We start from the raw sequence: 19,033 nt of genomic DNA, 5'->3' as shown, positions 1-19,033 counted from the left end.
AATACTAGGTTTAACAAAAGTTGAAAAAGGGGCATATTTTGCAAAAATGTAAGGCAAAGTTATAGAACAACCCATGAAGCCAAAGATGTGTGGAGAATCAGAAAACATTTGGCCAAGTAATTCCTGAGAAACATGCTTACATGCAAAACGGTCAAAAAATTTCTAAGTTTGAAATGGGCTTTTTTGATATAATAAAAGCTAAAGTTGTGAAACTTGTCAGGTGAAATCACCTCAAGATTATGAAGTCACATGTGAAGTTTGAAAACCTTTGGCCCAGTAGTTCTTGAGAAACTTGCTAATATGCAAAACTTTAACCTGAAATTCTAAGTTAAAAAGGGGCATAACTTTGAAAAAATAAAAGCTAGAGTTATGCCACTTGTCCCATAAGGTCATCTCATGATGCAACAATGTGTATGTGAAATTTGAAAGCAATAAGCCTAATAGTTTAATGAAACCTGTCTACATGTAAAATTTTTGTGATAAAGACACCAACAAAAGGCTGACGACAAAGCCTCCACTGTTGGAGAAATTTCAAAACGTCAAGCTCAAAATTAAACTTAATGATGGTCAAAGACATCTCTACTTATTTAGATCAAATTTTAGAAGATACTATACTGATTTCTTGTTAGCTTAATAGACAACACAATGCCTGACATGTCTCAAAATCTAAAAATTCTCACTTGCTTCGAAACTGTCTCTTCAGCACATAAAATTTTAATAAATTCATAAATGTCTACAAACTATTTATATTAACTGTCATTTCCTGGTTGACGCCATGTCTGATTGAAAAAAAAAAACATAGCAGGAGCCATTAATACTGGTCTTTTACCACACTGATAGAATTTGTTCAATGCAGCAACATTCTGCTGAGGCTGATATTGCCACATTCCACTTATTACATGGAGCAAGAGATACTGAGCCAAGAATATAATAGAATAATAACAAAGGAACAATTTCCTGTAGTATTTACACTTGAATCTAATTGTTTCATTTGTAGCAAATGTATGATCAATAGAAGTTCTGACCACAAATCTATTAATATTGGCAAGAAATGTCCAGCCATACCAGAATCAATCCGGACTATGTTAATGTCATACATTAACTATCGGAGAAATAATTCAGTCACTTATGTTAGAGACATACCATTAAATGGTTTACCAAATCTAGGTAAAGAAAATTTTCCTCAACTTTAAAAAGATTCTGTGCTGCAAGACTACCAACAAGATATAATCTTTTTTTTTCAATCATTTCCCTTAATCTTTCTTGGATGAAAAGGGACATGATTATACACAATTTTAATAGCCTCAGGAGTTATCTCCTGTGAACAAAACATAGGGTCTGAACATAAAGTGGCAGGGGCCAGTTTCGCATTTGGCCCGGGTACGTTTTTTAAATAAAATAGACATATGTACTTTACAGGCATATATATTCAACTGGTTATTTATGATGTTTATAGAACTAAGGATTCCTGCGTACGAGTGATTATTGTGTAAAATAAATATGTGCATGTATCGATTTTCCTAGCTCCATGTAGACGGCCGGGTCTAAAACTTTACCTGAGGTAACGGAAGTCAGACGAATTGGAAACGGTCCTCCATCCATCCAGCTTCAGCTCAAATTTGCGGAAAAAGTAAACGGTTATGTGATACTTTTCTTCCCACCATTATTTTCGTCTGGCCACATGCTTTAAAAATATGCATGTGTTTTAGGTCAGTCATTTGCAGATAATACGGTACAGGTCGCGGAAGGAGTGCATTTTGGGCCATTTTTGTCTAAAAGTTTAGTGTCCTGAAACCTGCGTTTTACTCGTTTTTGTCACAGAAGCAACAGAATCGGCAGACTGAAAATGTCACATAATGAAGTGCTATGTCTATGCGAGACATTCGCTCAACAATTGCCTTGAATGTGTCGAAAATGGATTTTTTATGATTTTTTTCGCACTGGTATCAGCGCAGAGTTGTGGAGTTTTCAAATTTACTGTCCCTTGCCCCCATAAGTGAATTCGGCCAAAATTAAATTTCGAAAAATCTCTTGATTTTGCGCAGTTTTAAGTAGTTTAGAACCTCTAGATTGATATTTTAAACTTTCTGCGGACTTAAAACGCTAAATGACGGCACAGCAGCTCAAAACTGTTACGGTGAGGACACATCAAGGTTTGAAAGTCAATATCTGCACAGACGATTTTTTTTAATTCTACCACCATTAACAGTGTTTTAGCACCGTAAAAACACCGTTTTCATTATTCTTAACCCACGTAGCGCATATTTAGCCAATCAGCTCTGATTTCCATCAATCAGGGGGATGCTTGGAGGGTGGGGACCCCATGAAATAGGCAAATAGGGGGTAGGGGCATTTTATTTTCACAAAATGATGCGAATATGACTTTATTTCATTTTTACTGATGGAATACGTTGAATTACGCCAGAAAATGATAAAAACAGACGTATTTTACATTATTTGTCTCGTAGCGACAAATTGTAAATTTTGGCTCATTTTGCGCGAGAGGGGTGGGCTAGTTTAGACGCTCACATACAGACATCTTTTCATGCTACTAAAATTATTTTTGTGTGGTTTTATTCGTAAAAGAGGTATTAAAGTTCAGAAACAGTAAAATCCGCTTTTGGTCATAAAAAGAAAAATCTTAAAGTGGCAGGGGCCAGTTTCGCATTTGGCCCGGGTACGTTTTTTAAATAAAATAGACATATGTACTTTACAGGCATATATATTCAACTGGTTATTTATGATGTTTATAGAACTAAGGATTCCTGCGTACGAGTGATTATTGTGTAAAATAAATATGTGCATGTATCGATTTTCCTAGCTCCATGTAGACGGCCGGGTCTAAAACTTTACCTGAGGTAACGGAAGTCAGACGAATTGGAAACGGTCCTCCATCCATCCAGCTTCAGCTCAAATTTGCGGAAAAAGTAAACGGTTATGTGATACTTTTCTTCCCACCATTATTTTCGTCTGGCCACATGCTTTAAAAATATGCATGTGTTTTAGGTCAGTCATTTGCAGATAATACGGTACAGGTCGCGGAAGGAGTGCATTTTGGGCCATTTTTGTCTAAAAGTTTAGTGTCCTGAAACCTGCGTTTTACTCGTTTTTGTCACAGAAGCAACAGAATCGGCAGACTGAAAATGTCACATAATGAAGTGCTATGTCTATGCGAGACATTCGCTCAACAATTGCCTTGAATGTGTCGAAAATGGATTTTTTATGATTTTTTTCGCACTGGTATCAGCGCAGAGTTGTGGAGTTTTCAAATTTACTGTCCCTTGCCCCCATAAGACTTTTCTCCTCATTATAGGCTTGGTCTGTAAGAACACTAATGAACTGTCTGGCAACAAATATAGCTAGAAATATAACTCACTGTAACAAGTGAAGGAAGGCAAAGACACCTTATGTTTTTCCATCTGTCTGAAAAGGTGGGCGGAGACTAATATCATAAATGCACAGAACAGCATTCTAGTAAAAGTGGTAAAAGATTACAATAATCTACAGTATGTTACAGGTATGACTTATTATCACATTGCTTTCACAGAGCAATGACACTGTTGAAAGTAGTATAATGTATGAATGGCAGTGTCTTCTAATGATATTTTGTCTCTTCTGCTGTAGTAAAGAGCTTGCATCCTAACAATTATATTTTCTCACTCAGGTAAATGATATTGAACAGCATCTTGATATATTCTATCACTTATCTTACTACTGCTGTAGAACGTGAAACACTTTTTTTTTTGCTAACATGTAACTGTAAGGAGTGTAACAGATTTCTTCCTGTGTAACTGGTGTTGTAAGGAGTGTAACATCTAATTTAATCTTTATGCAACTTGAGAAAACCATCTTATTCTATGCATTGTAAAGTATGTGACATCATACTGATGACATTGTAAAGAGTGTGTGTAACATCTTATCACTTGTGTTAAGCCTGGTGTTATCAACATTCAGGCTACTTGTCATATTACAGGAAACCAACAAAACAAAGAAGAAACTGTGATAACAAACACTCATCTTACTTATAGATAATAATATTCTTAGAAACAAGTACTCAAAATATTTCACAACCTTCTAGGAAAACTAAACCCTCAACATACCATTGAGTGTATATAAGGACATCTCAACAGTTTGTCCAAAATTAAGGTTGCTGAGTTTGGGGTTTCCTTACAGGTATAGTAAATTTAAAACAACAGCTTGACTATTTGAAGGCTTGTCAGCAAAATAGATTTTCTATCAAGGAATTGGCATAATGTCCAAATTCATGCAAGAGTTATGGGACTTAGTGATGCAATCATTTTCAGATACACCAAACATCTGTGTGAAATTTCAACCAAGTATATGCATTAGTTGTGGATATAGAAAATTCCATGCAAACTTTAACCCCAAAAAGGGGCAAACCTTTGTCAAAATACAATAAGTTATGGGACATGTTTTATCCACCTCAATAACTTGTATATAAAGTTTCAATTCAATATCTGCACTGACTTTGGAGAGAGCAATCTGTATGCTAAACTTCAACCTAGATTTTCCAAGACCAACAAAGCAGTTATGGGACTTGATGACAATATTAACCTTGTGTTATTTACTGAAAGATAAATGTGAAGTTTAAAGGTAGTATCTGCTATGGTTAAAACAGGGTATTATACTCTTTGAAAAACTTTAAAACAAAATTTCTAACTTAAAATGGAGCATAACTCTGGAAATACTGCAGGTAGAGTTACACATTTTAACAGAGTAATATTCAAGCAAGTACAGCAAGTTTCAATTGAATATCTTAAGTAATTAAAAGGGTTCTGAACTTCATACAAAAACTTAACCAATGCGGATGCCAATGCGTCTTTATTCTTCAAATTGTCCAGCTAAAAACTGTTTTGACAGACAATTTTAATGAAGCCTGGCATTTAATTTTCCTACTGTCTCAATTCTGAGACCATTTCTGAACAAAAATATTCATCAACAAGGCCACTGTTATGGATAGTGAAAGGGTTGATGGTATTGCAAGGAACCATTAAACATTTGAGTTGTGACCTTGACCTTAAGCTCGCAGGGGTGAATTTTGAATTCTGCACATTGTCTTGATAAGGGGAATATTACAGACAATTCTAGCATAAAACTGCTGTTCTTGTCACTTTTTGGGGGTGTTTTAACAGAAGAGAAAACGTGTGTTAACAGAGAGATTCTCACGCTCACGTGCTGTTATAACACCTTTTTATATATGCGCGTTCCGTGGCAGAGCGTAAACGTATTACAGCCCCAAAACGGATAATTAAAATGGAAATGACGTCAACGTGAAAACAAGAGGACCATGATGGTCCTGAATCGCTCACCTATCCCCACATGACCAAGTGTTGAACTGAGTATGACGATGTTATTTCTATTATTTGACATAGTGACCTAGTTTTTGAGCACATGTGACCTAGATATCATCAAGATAAAAAATTCTGACCAATTTTCATGAAGATCCATTGAAAAATATGGCCTCTAGACAGGTCACAAGCTTTTTCTATTATTTGACGTAATGACCTAGTTTTTGAAGGCACGTGACCCACTTTTAAACTTGACCTAGATATCATCAAGGTGAACATTCTCACCAATTTTCATGAAGATCTCGTGAAAAATATGGCCTCTAGAGAGGTCACAAGGTTTTTGTATTTTTCGACCTACTGACCTAGTTTTTGACCGCACATGACCCAGTTACGAACCTGACCTAGATATCATCAAGCTGAACATTCTGACCAATTTTCCTGAAGATCCATTGAAAAATATGGCCTCTAGAGAGGTCACAAGGTTTTTCGATTTTTAGACCTACTAACCTAGTTTTTGACCGCATGTGACCCAGTTTCGAACTTGACCTAGATATCATCAAGGTGAACATTCTGACCAATTTTCATGAAGATCCATTGAGAAATATGGCCTCTAGAGAGGTCACAAGGTTTTTCTATTTTTAGACCTACTGACCTAGTTTTTGACCCCACGTTACCCAGTTTCGAACCTGACCTAGATATCATCAAGGTGAACATTCTGACCAAAATTCATGAAGATCTCATGAAAAATATGGCCTCTAGAGAGGTCACAAGGTTTTTCTATTTTTAGATCTACTGACCTAGTTTTTAACCCCACGTGACCCAGTTTCAAACTTGATCTAGATATCATCAAGGTAAACATTCTGACCAATTTTCCTGAAGATCCATTGAAAAATATGGCCTCTAGAGAGGTCACAAGGTTTTTCGATTTTTAGACCTACTAACCTAGTTTTTGACCGCATGTGACCCAGTTTCGAACTTGACCTAGATATCATCAAGGTGAACATTCTGACCAATTTTCATGAAGATCCATTGAGAAATATGGCCTCTAGAGAGGTCACAAGGTTTTTCTATTTTTAGACCTACTGACCTAGTTTTTTATCCAACATGACCCAGTTTCGAACTTGACCTAGACATCGTCAAGGTGAACATTCTGACCAAAATTCATGAAGATCTCATGAAAAATATGGCCTCTAGAGAGGTCACAAGGTTTTTCTATTTTTAGATCTACTGACCTAGTTTTTACCCCCATGTGACCCAGTTTCGAACTTGACCTAGATATCATCAAGGTGAACATTCTGACCAATTTTCATGAAGATCCATTGAGAAATATGGCCTCTAGAGAGGTCAAAAGGTTTTTCTATTTTTAGACCTAATGACCTAGTTTTTGACCCCACATGACCCAGTTTCAAACTTGACCTAGATATCATCAAGGTGAACATTCTGACCAATTTTCATGAAGATCTTGTGAAATATATGGCTTCTAGAGAGGTCACAAGGTTTTTCTATTTTTAGACCTACTGACCTAGTTTTTGACGGCACGTGACCCAGTTTCAAACTTGACCTAGATATCATCAAGGTGAACATTCTGACCAACTTTCATAAAGATCCCATGAAAAATGTGACCTCTAGAGTGGTCACAAGCAAAAGTTTACGGACGCACGCACGCACGCACGCACGGACGGACGGACAATGGACGACGGATGCCGCGCGATCACAAAAGCTCACCTTGTCACTTTGTGACAGGTGAGCTAAAAACAACTCGGATATTCCCGCGCATTTCATGGAAATTTAATGACGTTGAGGGATAATGTATTCATTTATTCGTTTTTTTGCGGTTTATGCTAGAATAGCGTTAGTGCATGTTACTTTCGTGTTATAACATCTTCAGAATCCCTCGGGATACGTTGGTACCCTCACCCTACGGGCTCGGGCACCAACCAATCCCCCGGGATTCTGCAGACATTATAACATGAAAAAACATACGTTATCCCTACAGTCATATAAAATCCTTCAAGGGGTTTAGGAGATACAGAGCAGACATAAAATGGAAGGCTCAAACCTTTGACCTCAGTTTTGACCTTGACCTTGAGCCAACATGGCTGACTCATGAGTTCTGCATATCGTCTTGATGAGGTGATCATTTGACATAGATTTCATGATTAACCTTCAAGGGGTTTAGGAGATACAGGGAGGACACGAAAAAGAAGGCCCAAACCTTTGACACCGAGTTGTGACCTTGACCTTGAGCCAACGTGGCTGACTCGCTGGTTCTGCATATCCTCTTGATGAGGTGATCATTTGACCCGGGTTTCATGAAAATCCTTCAAGGGGTTTATGGGATACAGAAGTGTCCTTACTATTACCGGTACTCCTAGAATTTATTTTTAAATGTATGATTTTTCACATTTTAATTTGTACGATGTACTACATTTTTTCTTTTTTTTTTCTTCAGGGGAAAAACAACATTGCTTTTATTTTTGAAAATAAGAAAAAATCTTTAACCTTTTGCCTGCTGACAGCAAGTGATTCTGCCTTTGCGACCAGTGAAGACCTAAATCATGGTCTGCAGTGTTCGCTATTCAGTCAGTAATTTTTCAGAAACTGATTGATCAGTCCATTTCAGAAATTTAGCAGGGTAAAGTTAACTAGCATCACCCTGCTACTTGACAGCTGATTAAGCTTCCATATTTATAATGAGATAATGAAATGATCCAAAAATAGTTCTGAGATTCTAAAATATTACAGAAACAAAAACAAATGATGGCCAATTTTAGAATTATTCATTTCATTATAGTCTGAAGTGTCACATTTACATGCTCAATCAACACTGGCTATTGCCTTATTTGGATCCTTAATCATGATGTTAAATAAATTACAGAACTAGACGAGTGTCCATAGGATACTGGTCCCCTCTCTTCCTGTCGCTGGACATGAAAATATTTCTAACATATATGCAACACAAACTTTTAAGCACTCTATGTGTATTTTTCATTTAGTCAAGGACAATAACTCTTGTCTGGCTGAGTAAATCCCATACAGAACACCGGGTGCACAACTTCACAAGCTATGTAACAATCCTGTAATGGTTTATGAAACATGGGACACAAACTTTATACCCATAATGCATATTCTGACTAAGTCAAGGGCCAAAACTCTGGTCTGGCGGAGTGAAATCCAAAATGAAACTCACTAATGCACGTGCTGAATAATATTCCTACATGGTTCATGACTCTAGGTAAAAGATTTTTAAGACATTCGCAACATAAACTCTTGAGCACTTCATGTGCATTTTTCACTAATTAAAGTCAAAGACAAGAACTCTGGTCTGGTCTGTTCTATTTTTGAGATACATGTGATACAAATCTGTATGCCATTTATGCATATTTTTGGCTATATCAAGGGCCATAACTCTGGTCTGACCAACAGAAATCACACACAAAACCCCAGGTGTACAACTTCACAAGCTGAATAATGTTCTTGTTATGCTTCACGACCCTAGACATGTGACACAAACTTTAATGTAATATTTTGACTAAGTCAAGGGCCATAACTCTGGTCTAGCGGAGTGCATAACTTCACATACTAAATAATATTCCTGAAATATTTCGTAATTCCATGTTAAATACTTTTTGAGACACATGCAATAAAAACAAACTTTTCTGCCCATCTTATGCATATTTTTGACTAAGTCAAGGGCCGTCACTCAGGTCTGCCTGTCTGAAATCCACATTTAAACACCAGGTGCACAACTTTCCATGCTAAATGACATCCTGCGAGGTTTGATGACTTGGTTTAAAAACTTTTTGGTATACACACAGCACAAATTCAGTTAGTGTGGAGCCAAATAAATGACATTTTGAAGAATTTTACTGATGCTTACCAAGTAAACAAAAAACTGTCAAAAACATGAAAGCAATGGGGCTTTTGACAACATTACAAGTTGAGATTGTAGCTGATACACGTAAGTAATGAAATTGTTATTACTAATTGAATCATCAAACCAAAACATACAAACAGGTTCCCCCCATAGGATTTCTGCAGATGATTATTCCATCAAGGATGGAGAAATATGGAATAAACATGTTTATAAAACAGTCATAACTTATTCATTTTAGCATTGATGTGTAGAAAACAGTGGAAATTCACTCAAGTCTGTTTCCTACTAGACTGGTTCCTGTCCCTATGTTCATTATATATGTTTTCTTCATTAACAGTATTAGTACCTCTAGTAGGTTGTTTCTTAATTATTGCCCTTTCCTTCATTCAGCCATCAGATGAAAATGTGTTATTTTAGAGTATCTAAATTCATTCATAAAATGTTTTCAGTAGTTAATGAAAATAATCATTCATCCAGGATGTCAGGCTAGCTTTCTTTTAGCACTGGCATAACAGAAGGTTCACATATGATGCCTATACCAAGCAATCCTAATATTAAGCAACTCACATCCTTACAAACAAGAAGGCCATAATGGCCCTTAGTTGCTCACCTGACCCTTGTGTATATGTATGTCAAACTAAATCATTAATAGTAACATTTGTGTTTAGTATAAAAATATAAAACAAGTCAAGTGCCCTCCATCGAACAAATATGAGGGAAGATTTTACTTTCAAGGATGCAATGGACCAAGTTTAATGAAGATCCACCTAGTGGTTCACAGCAAAAGGTTATTTAAGGGTACAATGTATTTCTGTTTAGCTCCAGTGGCCTCAAAAGGGACAAACCCCTGTGAAAAAGGTTCATGAACTTCATGAATTTATTCATGAACAAATTCATGAAATAGTTCATGAATAAATGTTCATGAGACTCAAAATTTATGTTTCATGAATTTCGATATTCTTGAACTTGTTCGTGTATTAAAAATAATACATGAACAAGTTTATGAATACTGAAATTCATGAAACATAAATTTTGATTCTCATGAATATTTATTCATGAATTTTAATTCATGAAGAAGTTCATGAATAAGTTCATGAATATCGAAATTCATGAAACATAAATTTTGATTTTCATGAATATTGAAATTCATGAAACATAAATTTTGATTTTTCATGAATTTTTATTCATGAACTATTTCAGGGTCGTGAAAACTTGTGACATTTTAAAAGGATTTTAATCATTATTCTAGAACCACAGTCTAAGAACTGTTATGCTGGTTCAGGAACAGTTCTTTAAGTTCTTCAGAAGTTCTTGAATGTTCAAGAACTTAATACTAGTTTAGAAAATCTTTTACAGGGGAAAACCATAACCCTGTAGTCCCTAAATCACAATTTCAATCATTATCTGAATTTCATTTTCAAGTTCATGAATTTCTTAAATTATTTAAAGGATTTTCTGAAATGTTCATGAACTACATTTACAAGTTCATGAAATGAAAGTAATATTCTTGAACTTGAGAGTTCATGAATTTAAGTAAGTGAACTTTTCCTTGTAGTTCATGAACTCTTTTGATAATTCATGAAATAATTCATGAATTCTTACAAATTCATGAATAAATTCATGAAGTTCATGAACCTATTTCACAGGGGCACTGCTTTCATTTGAATAAATATGGGCAAGGACCATATAATGATGCCGCAGACCAGAGTTTAATGAAGATCTGTCAAGCGATTCACATGAAGAAGTTGTTCAAAGTATATCTATTTTAAGGTGTAGCTGCCCCTAAAAGGGGCCATGACAATAAGAATTCCAAAGACCTTATCATTGTGCTACTGACCTGAAAGTTGACGAGGTTCCATCAAGAACTTCATGAGAAGAAGTTGTTTACAAGTTTATCCACTTTAGCTACAGTGTCTTGCAAGATGCTAAGGACCAAGTTTAGTGTAATCGACAGTTTTGGCAGAGAAGATGTTAAGTTAAAAGTTGTGGACATTGGACCCTCCACCTATAGTTACAGCTCACCCTGAACAAAGCTCAGGTGAGCTAAAAACTTATAATTAAAGTGTGCATGTACAAAAAATGGTAATTTACCCAAGTACATGGTCGCTTTTCATGGCTTAGATAAATATTTGTATGGTTGTTTACCTGGGTTTATATGGACTTGTGCAAACACTTCCATATCTATATCAGGACTTTGTTTCTGTCAGGCATCATCACTGAAAATAGAGGAACCAGAACATGTATAATGCAGGCACTCCATAACTCTAACTTGTATGATTTAAAGGGATATGCTTCCAGAGGAACATCAAATTAAAACAGCAACTGAACATTATTAAAGTTAGCTTGTTTCATATAAAGTAAAGCTATATTTCGTCCATCTATTTAGCTGTTACAGAGATCAATATCGGATGACTTTTATTTTGATTTTCATATACTCATGGAAAGAAAACCACGTAATTTTGCTGTAAAAATGTAAAGGTCCCAATGTGGTCTCTTACCCCCCACCTAAATGCATTAAAAATAGCATTTTATTGTTAATGATCCCAGATTCGTGACCACAACTAACAAGATTCATGCAAGTACACAGCAACATTCCTACACACGAACGTTCTTCCTAAAATCAGTGTTGCATTCGAACTAGTATAATAATTAGATATTCTACCAACTTTACATTAAAAAAAAATGTCATATTACAGTGTAGGAATTACAGCTAATCCTGACATGACAGTTCCAGATGATCTTAGCTGATGACAAGATTAATCTGTTCAATTTCCTTGTTGTTTTTTATGTTGTTTATTTCTTGCAATCATAGGAGTTCGAAAATGGAACACATTCTAGCTTTTCAACAAATATTCCGTAATTTTTAAATTATGGATCTAACTTCTCTTATTATTTTATAACAAGATTTAAAATGTATTTTATTATAAGAAGATTTACAAGGAATTGGTAAAACCGAATGATGCTCCATGATGCATGTGCTTGTCCCATTATGGGGAATAACGTATTAGAAACCAAAAACAAATAATGATAAGAAAAAGAAGAAAATTGAATCAAGAGAGATAATTAAAACAAGAGCTGTCACAGGAGACAGCGCACTCGACTATTTCGATGCTGGATAGTGAAACTGGGCACATCTGAGGAAACTAGAGCTGTCACTGGAGTGTTTAATGACTCCAATTGTGGATGAAGATATTGCACAATAGCCCGAGTCTATGTCAAAAATATCAACTTAAAGTAATAAGAGAGGTAAAGATAAAATGTATCAAAACACTATATAAGTATATCCTAAGCAAAAAGGGGCATAATTCATTAAATATTGGTGCCAGAGTTATGCACCTTGTGTCATATGGTGTGGGTGATGATGTTGAACAACTATTTTAAGTTTGAATCAAATCCATTCAGTAATAACAGAGACAGAGTGAAAGTGCATCAAAACTTTAACCTAAAATTCTAAGTAAAAAGGGGGAATAATTAATGAAAAATTGGTGCCAGAGTTATGCACCTTGCGTCATATGGTGTGGGTGATGATGTTAAACAACTATTTTAAGTTTGAATCAAAGCCATTCAGTAATAACAGAGACAGAGTGAAAGTGCATCAAAACTTTAACCTATAATTCTTAGTAAAAAGGGGAAATAATTCATGAAAAATTGGTCCCAGAGTTATGCACCTTGTGTCATATGATAAGGGTAATGAGTTGAACAATTGTTTAAGTTTGAATCAGATCCATTCAGTAATAACAGAGACAGAGTGAAAGTGCATAAAACTTTAACCTGAAATTCTAAGTAAAAAGGGGAATAATTCATGAAAAAATGGTGCCAGAGTTATGCACCTTGTGTCATATGATGTGGGTGATGATGTTGAACAACTATTTTAAGTTTGAATCAAATCCATTCAGTAATAACAGAGATAGAGTGAAAGTGCATCAAAACTTTAACCTGAAAATCTAAGTGAAAAGGGGGGATAATTTATGAAAAAATGGTGCCAGAGTTATGGCCCTTCTGTCAGATGATGTGGATGATGATAAGGAATAAGTATTTCAAGTTTGAATCAAATCCATCAAGTAATTACAGAGATAAGTTGAAAAAAGAGAAAGTGTAAAACAAGAGCTGTCACAGGAGACAGCGTGCTCGACTATTTCGATGCTGGATAGTGAAACTGGGCACATCTGAGGAAACTAGAGCTGTCACTGGAGTGTTTAATGACTCCAATTGTGGATGAAGATATTGCACAATAGCCCGAGTCTATGTCAAAAATATCAACTTAAAGTAATAAGAGAGGTAAAGATAAAATGTATCAAAACACTATATAAGTATATCCTAAGCAAAAAGGGACATATTCATTAAATATTGGTGCCAGAGTTATGCACCTTGTGTCATATAGTGTGGGTGATGATGTTGAATAACTATTTTAAGTTTGAATCAAATCCATTCAGTAATAACAGAGACAGAGTGAAAGTGCATCAAAACTTTAACCTAAAATACTAAGTAAAAAGGGGAAATAATTCATGAAAAATTGGTCCCAGAGTTATGCACCTTGCGTCATATGATAAGGTAATGATGTTGAACAATTGTTTAAGTTTGAATCAGATCCATTCAGTAATAACAGAGATAGAGTGAAAGTGCATAAAACTTTAACCTGAAATTCTAAGTAAAAAGGGGAATAATTCATGAAAAATTGTGCCAGAGTTATGCATCTTGTGTCATATGATGTAAGTGATGATCCTGAACAACTATTTTAAGTTTGAATCAAATCCATTCAGTAATAACAGAGGCAGAGTGAAAGTGCACCAAAACTTTAACCTGAAATTCTAAGTAAAAAGGGGGAATAATTCATGAAAAAATGGTGCCAGAGTTATGCATCTTGTGTCATATGATGTGGGTGATGATGCTGAACAACTATTTTAAGTTTGAATCAAATCCATTCAGTAATAACAGAGGTAGAGTGAAAGTGCACCAAAACTTTAACCTGAAATTCTAAGTAAAAAGGGGGAATAATTCATGAAAAAATGGTGCCAGAGTTATGCACCTTGTGTCATATGGTGTGGGTGATGATGTTGAACAACTATTTTAAGTTTGAATCAAATCCATTCAGTAATAACAGAGATAGAGTGAAAGTGCAGCAAAACTTTAACCTGAAAATCTAAGTGAAAAGGGGGGATAATTCTTGAAATATTGGTGCCAGAGTTATGGCCCTTATGTCAGATGATGTGGATGATGATGAGGAATAAGTATTTCAAGTTTGAATCAAATCCATCAAGTAATTACTGAGATAAGTTGAAAAAAGAGAAAGTGCACCAAAACTTTAACCAAGGTGGGGACGCGGAAAGACGCCGACGCCGACGCCGGGGCGAGTAGGATAGCTCTCCTTATACTTCGTATAGTCGAGCTAAAAACTTTAACCAAGGTGGGGACTCGGGAAAGACGCCGACACTGGGTCGAGTAGGATAGCTCTCCTTATACTTCGTATAGTCGAGCTAAAAACTAGTTTAGGTAAAGTTATGGTTCTTTCTTTGACACTGCACTTCCCATCAATGGCCTCTATTATTTTGTGAAGTTTTAATGAAATGCAATTAATACTTTTCAAGTGATACTCTGGACAAGCCTTATTTTTTAAAATAAGGGAGATAATTCAAAACTTGGTAAAGTAGTTTATTTTTTTTTTGACACGCCTTCCCCATCAATGGCCTCTACATTTTGTGAAGTTTAAATAAAAAATGCCTTAATACTTCTCAAGAAATGCTCGGAAAAGCTTTTATTTTGTATAAAAAAGGGAAAAATTCAAAACTTGAAGGGTAGAGTTATGATTTTTGACATGTTTTTTTTTGCTCAAGGGCCCTAAAAGATTATTGAAGTTTAAATAAAATGTCTTTAAATATTTTTCAAGTTTACCCGGGGAAAGCTGATTTGTTAAAAAAGGGAGAAATTAAAAAACTTGGAAAAAGAAGTTATGGTTTTTTGACATTGCACTTTCCATAAAGGGCCTCATCATTTTGTGAATTTTAATGAAAGGCCTTTAAACTTTTTCAAGTATGCTCCGAAAAGCCTTTTTTGATAAGGGGTATTAAAAAACTACAAAAAGGTAGAGTTTGATTCTTGACTTTTGCACTCACAGTGATGTCTCAATGACCTTATGATTATATGAATTTCAATCAAATGCATAAATACTTTTCAGTTCTCCCCCGGAAAAAGTGTGACGGTTTGGACTGAGGGCCTGTAGGACGGAAAGAGGACAAAGGCAACTATATCTCCCCTTGGGGCATAAAAATTACATTTTAAATCGTCTTGTTATAAAATAATAAGAGAAGTTAAATCTAAAGGAATGATGACATAAGATGTATTTCCTAACTTTTTTTCAGCTTGGAATCATCTTTATGTCATCATTCCTTTAGATGGATTTTCTTGTTTTTAATCCACAAATGAACAAAAATAAAATTCTGCTTTTTAATCAATCACCGGTTCAAGTCCCCACTAAATGCCAGCAAAAATAATTGATTTCACAGCACAGAAGATATAAACTATTACTATGGCGACTATTTTTTGTTAGTAGGCACATCTTTCATTTGCAAAATAAACAATGTTTTTTTGCCAGTCTTGTCATTTTCAGTTGCTATATTAGGAAAAGCTCTGCATCTGTTTCTACTTTATTACCATTTTGTAATTCATTATGATATCTAAAAGAAAATATTAAAAATGTCTTCTTTGACCTAAACAATATCGGGAAATGTCTAGATCAGTAACAGTATAAGAACGTTTTTATTACTGCTGCAAGGCAATAAAAAATTAATTTGTAGATTCTCACAGAGCTGTAGACCACACCTCAAGTCTTTTCACAACATTTCAACCTTTTCTAAGAAGGGTAAATCTTGACCAGTACCGAAAATGTTGAAAATAAAAAAAACATGTGCCCTTTGATTCCAACCAGTCAGGTTTTCCATCCCCTTATTCTCCTAAAATCAAAAAAAAAACGTTTTAAAAAGTTGGGGGAAGCGTTTTTTAAAGTTTTTTAAAATTTTATACCAAACTAAAATATGGTACTGTTTTTATTCTTAAATAAAAAAACTGAATGTGCAATTACAGAATCCGGCACCTTTTTGCTCTTAGCACTTAAAAGACAATTTAAGGATTCCATGAGCTTTTGCCCCTTAAAAGAAACCAAAAATTGTTTGCACGTTAATGTACGCTAGGGCTGAGTGACAAAAATCTCTAATTTAAACAGATTCTGAAATTTGTTTTTCAAAACTAAAAAAGCGGGTGAAATTTTCCAACAATTCCGAAACACAAAATGTGTGATCGTTCAGATAAAGGGGCACTTTTTAAGTAATAATTTTTTCTTGAGACGAGCTGATTTCATCAATCTGCAGATTCAGTCTAATTATTGTTTCTGATGTAGGGTTGCACGCACTAAAATATTCGAACTTTTTTGTAGAAACCTGCATTTCATTTTCTATTTTAGAAAGGGGAATAACCAGGGGTTAAAAACTAAAGTGCAAAATACTGTATTAAAAGAGAAACAGTTAAAATTTCCCAGGGGTTTAAAGGTTTAAATGTTTTATTTTCTACAAACAAGTCTTTGTCATATATATTTATATTTTGTCAGTCTCACAGTTCCAGCAAGTATTAAAGAGGAAAAAACGTTCCTAAAATCGCAACTCATTCAAAGAAATGCTTTTAAAGCAAGCTTTTGCTATTCTCTCTTTCTCTCTTTTTTCCCCCAGCGGGTGCTGTTGTTGCCCAAAACTAAAAGTTTAATCCACGTCTGAGTGCTGTTGACCTGTCAAAATGATTACTTTCCCACAAGGGCTTTATAAAAAGTTAAAAAATTCAATTTCCATTGTTACAAGCTAAAAATGAATCTCATAAGACCATACTAAATTTTACTTGTACAGCAGTCCAGTTTGCACAAAATATTTCTATTTTAAATGAAATCAATTTTCATACAATAAAAATTTATTAAATGATACAACGCCAGAACAGGAAATTTAATGAATTTTTACAAATTCTTTTTCCCTCCCACAAAATGCAAGTGTTCTGCAGACATGTAAAAAATTTCATTTTTCGAATGTATGTTTTTTCTTTTTGGGGTAGCAAAAAAAATTTTAACATTTAAATTTTGGTAAATACAGGCGAATCCTGGATTTTGTACCAGAACTAACTAAAATTTTTCCCCACAATATTCCCAATTTCTCAAATATTCAGAGTTGGGGAGGATGAATGATTTCAGCACCATGTCTTTAAAGAAAAATCCGGAGAACATAAAATTTTGCTTGGGATGAACTTACCCCCGCAATTTTAATCCCCCTTTTTTCCCTATTGGCCAGGCAGCCGGTCTAGTCTTTTGATCTTTAAAATAAAAAACAAAAACGATTTAAAAACGAAATTTAATTTTCTCTTGATGACAATCATTACAGATAACTATTTTTTTCTGAAAATTTTAACTAATGACCCCCTTTCCAAAATACTTTTTTTTTTTTGCGTGTTCTTCAAGGTGTTTAAAAGTAGTAGGACAAAAAAAAACCACAAGATAATGAGTTTAATTCTTTAAAAAGAACTATGGAGGGAAACTTACTAAAAATATATCTTGAACAATAAAAGTACTTCATTTATAGCCATGTTAGAAATTTAAGCCAAGTTTTTTAAATTTTAGAGAATGAAAAAAGACTTTTAGGAAAATTCTTAAAATACAAGGGATTACCGAGAACATTGGGGGTTTTATTCCCTTTCTTCTTCACTAATTCTTCTACAACAAGCAAATTCGGGTTTGGCCCCCTTTCCTCCCCCCTAAAACTGCATAATGTTTCACCCTTAAAAACATCTCGCTTCAAGAAGCTTTTTATTTTCAAAATGGATGTCAGTTTCGTTTCCAATATTCTTCCCTGCAGTTATTTAATGAAACAGCCAAAATTTTTTGAAAAAGCCCCCCCTCGCTTAGCCCTGGGGAAAGCACAGATTAAGATCCGGGGTCATGAGTTTGATGTTGGCGGGCGTATTTCTCTTGACATTTGAAATCTTTGTCCCCCACCTCAATTCTTAAAAATTTGGCATTAAATTGGGGAGAACATTTTTGTACTGGTACAGAATCCAGGAACACTGGTACTTTAAACTCCCAGATGTTACTAACGCATGAAGTACTGCTGAAAGACATGAAAAAAACCCAAAAACAAACTTATTTGAAAAAGTGCCTATTTCTAACAGAATTTATTGAGAAAAAAAACATTTTAATTTGTTTAAAGTGTAACAATGACCGTGCCCCAAGAAAACCCAAAAATGCTTGAACCGGGTCCTTGTTAAAGATCCCTGAGTACCAAAAGTTTAGTGTAAATTTTTGTCCATTCCTAACTAAAGTTTTTAAACAAAAAAAGTTTTTTTTTTAATTTTTCTGTGACACTGACCCCTTTAAAGGGAACTGAATATTTTTCTGCTGAAACTAACTCTTACACCAACATAGTCACAACAAAATTAACTGAAAAACATTTTTCTATATTTAGAAATATACCTTAACCAAGCCCCTACTTGGGAAAAAATGCCAGAGGGGGACCCCGGTCATCCTATAACAAAAGCGGAAAATTCCCCTATAAACCCATACTTGCAGTGAACAAAAAGATAAATTTAAAACTACTGTCAATACACTACAATGGGAAAAAAAGGAAAATTTGCTTACAAACCCCAAAATTTATGTAATTCAAAAAAGTCAAAAAATGATCGCTCACTTAACTGAAACAGATTCTTGAAAAAATAAAAACCAAAAATTTTCATCCAAGGGAACTTTTTTTGATTTTAAAACCCGTACAACTAATCAAGATTTACTCAGGTGGCAAGTCTGGTGAAACACATAATATGCCTGCACTAA

General features: G+C 34.8%; 1 protein-coding gene and 1 long non-coding RNA gene across 11 annotated transcripts in view; one reads left to right on the top strand and one right to left on the bottom strand.

The window, feature by feature from the left end:
- LOC123564584 (G protein-activated inward rectifier potassium channel 3-like) overlaps positions 1–19,033 on the bottom strand; it is a 159,702-nt gene that overhangs the window by 34,449 nt on the left and 106,220 nt on the right. For all 10 annotated transcript variants that reach the window (XR_008369938.1, XM_053537216.1, XM_045358271.2 and 7 more), the window contains one exon: positions 11,332–11,402. The gene's annotated coding sequence lies outside the window, so the exon portion shown is untranslated. The remainder of the gene's footprint in view (positions 1–11,331; positions 11,403–19,033) is intronic.
- LOC128555281 (uncharacterized) overlaps positions 1–19,033 on the top strand; it is a 67,833-nt gene that overhangs the window by 4,527 nt on the left and 44,273 nt on the right. The gene's annotated exons all lie outside the window — the stretch shown is intronic.

This window comes from Mercenaria mercenaria, chromosome 2 (genome assembly GCF_021730395.1).
Source record: "Mercenaria mercenaria strain notata chromosome 2, MADL_Memer_1, whole genome shotgun sequence".
Lineage (NCBI taxonomy): Eukaryota > Metazoa > Mollusca > Bivalvia > Venerida > Veneridae > Mercenaria > Mercenaria mercenaria.
This window is presented reverse-complemented; position numbering and strand designations above follow the sequence as displayed.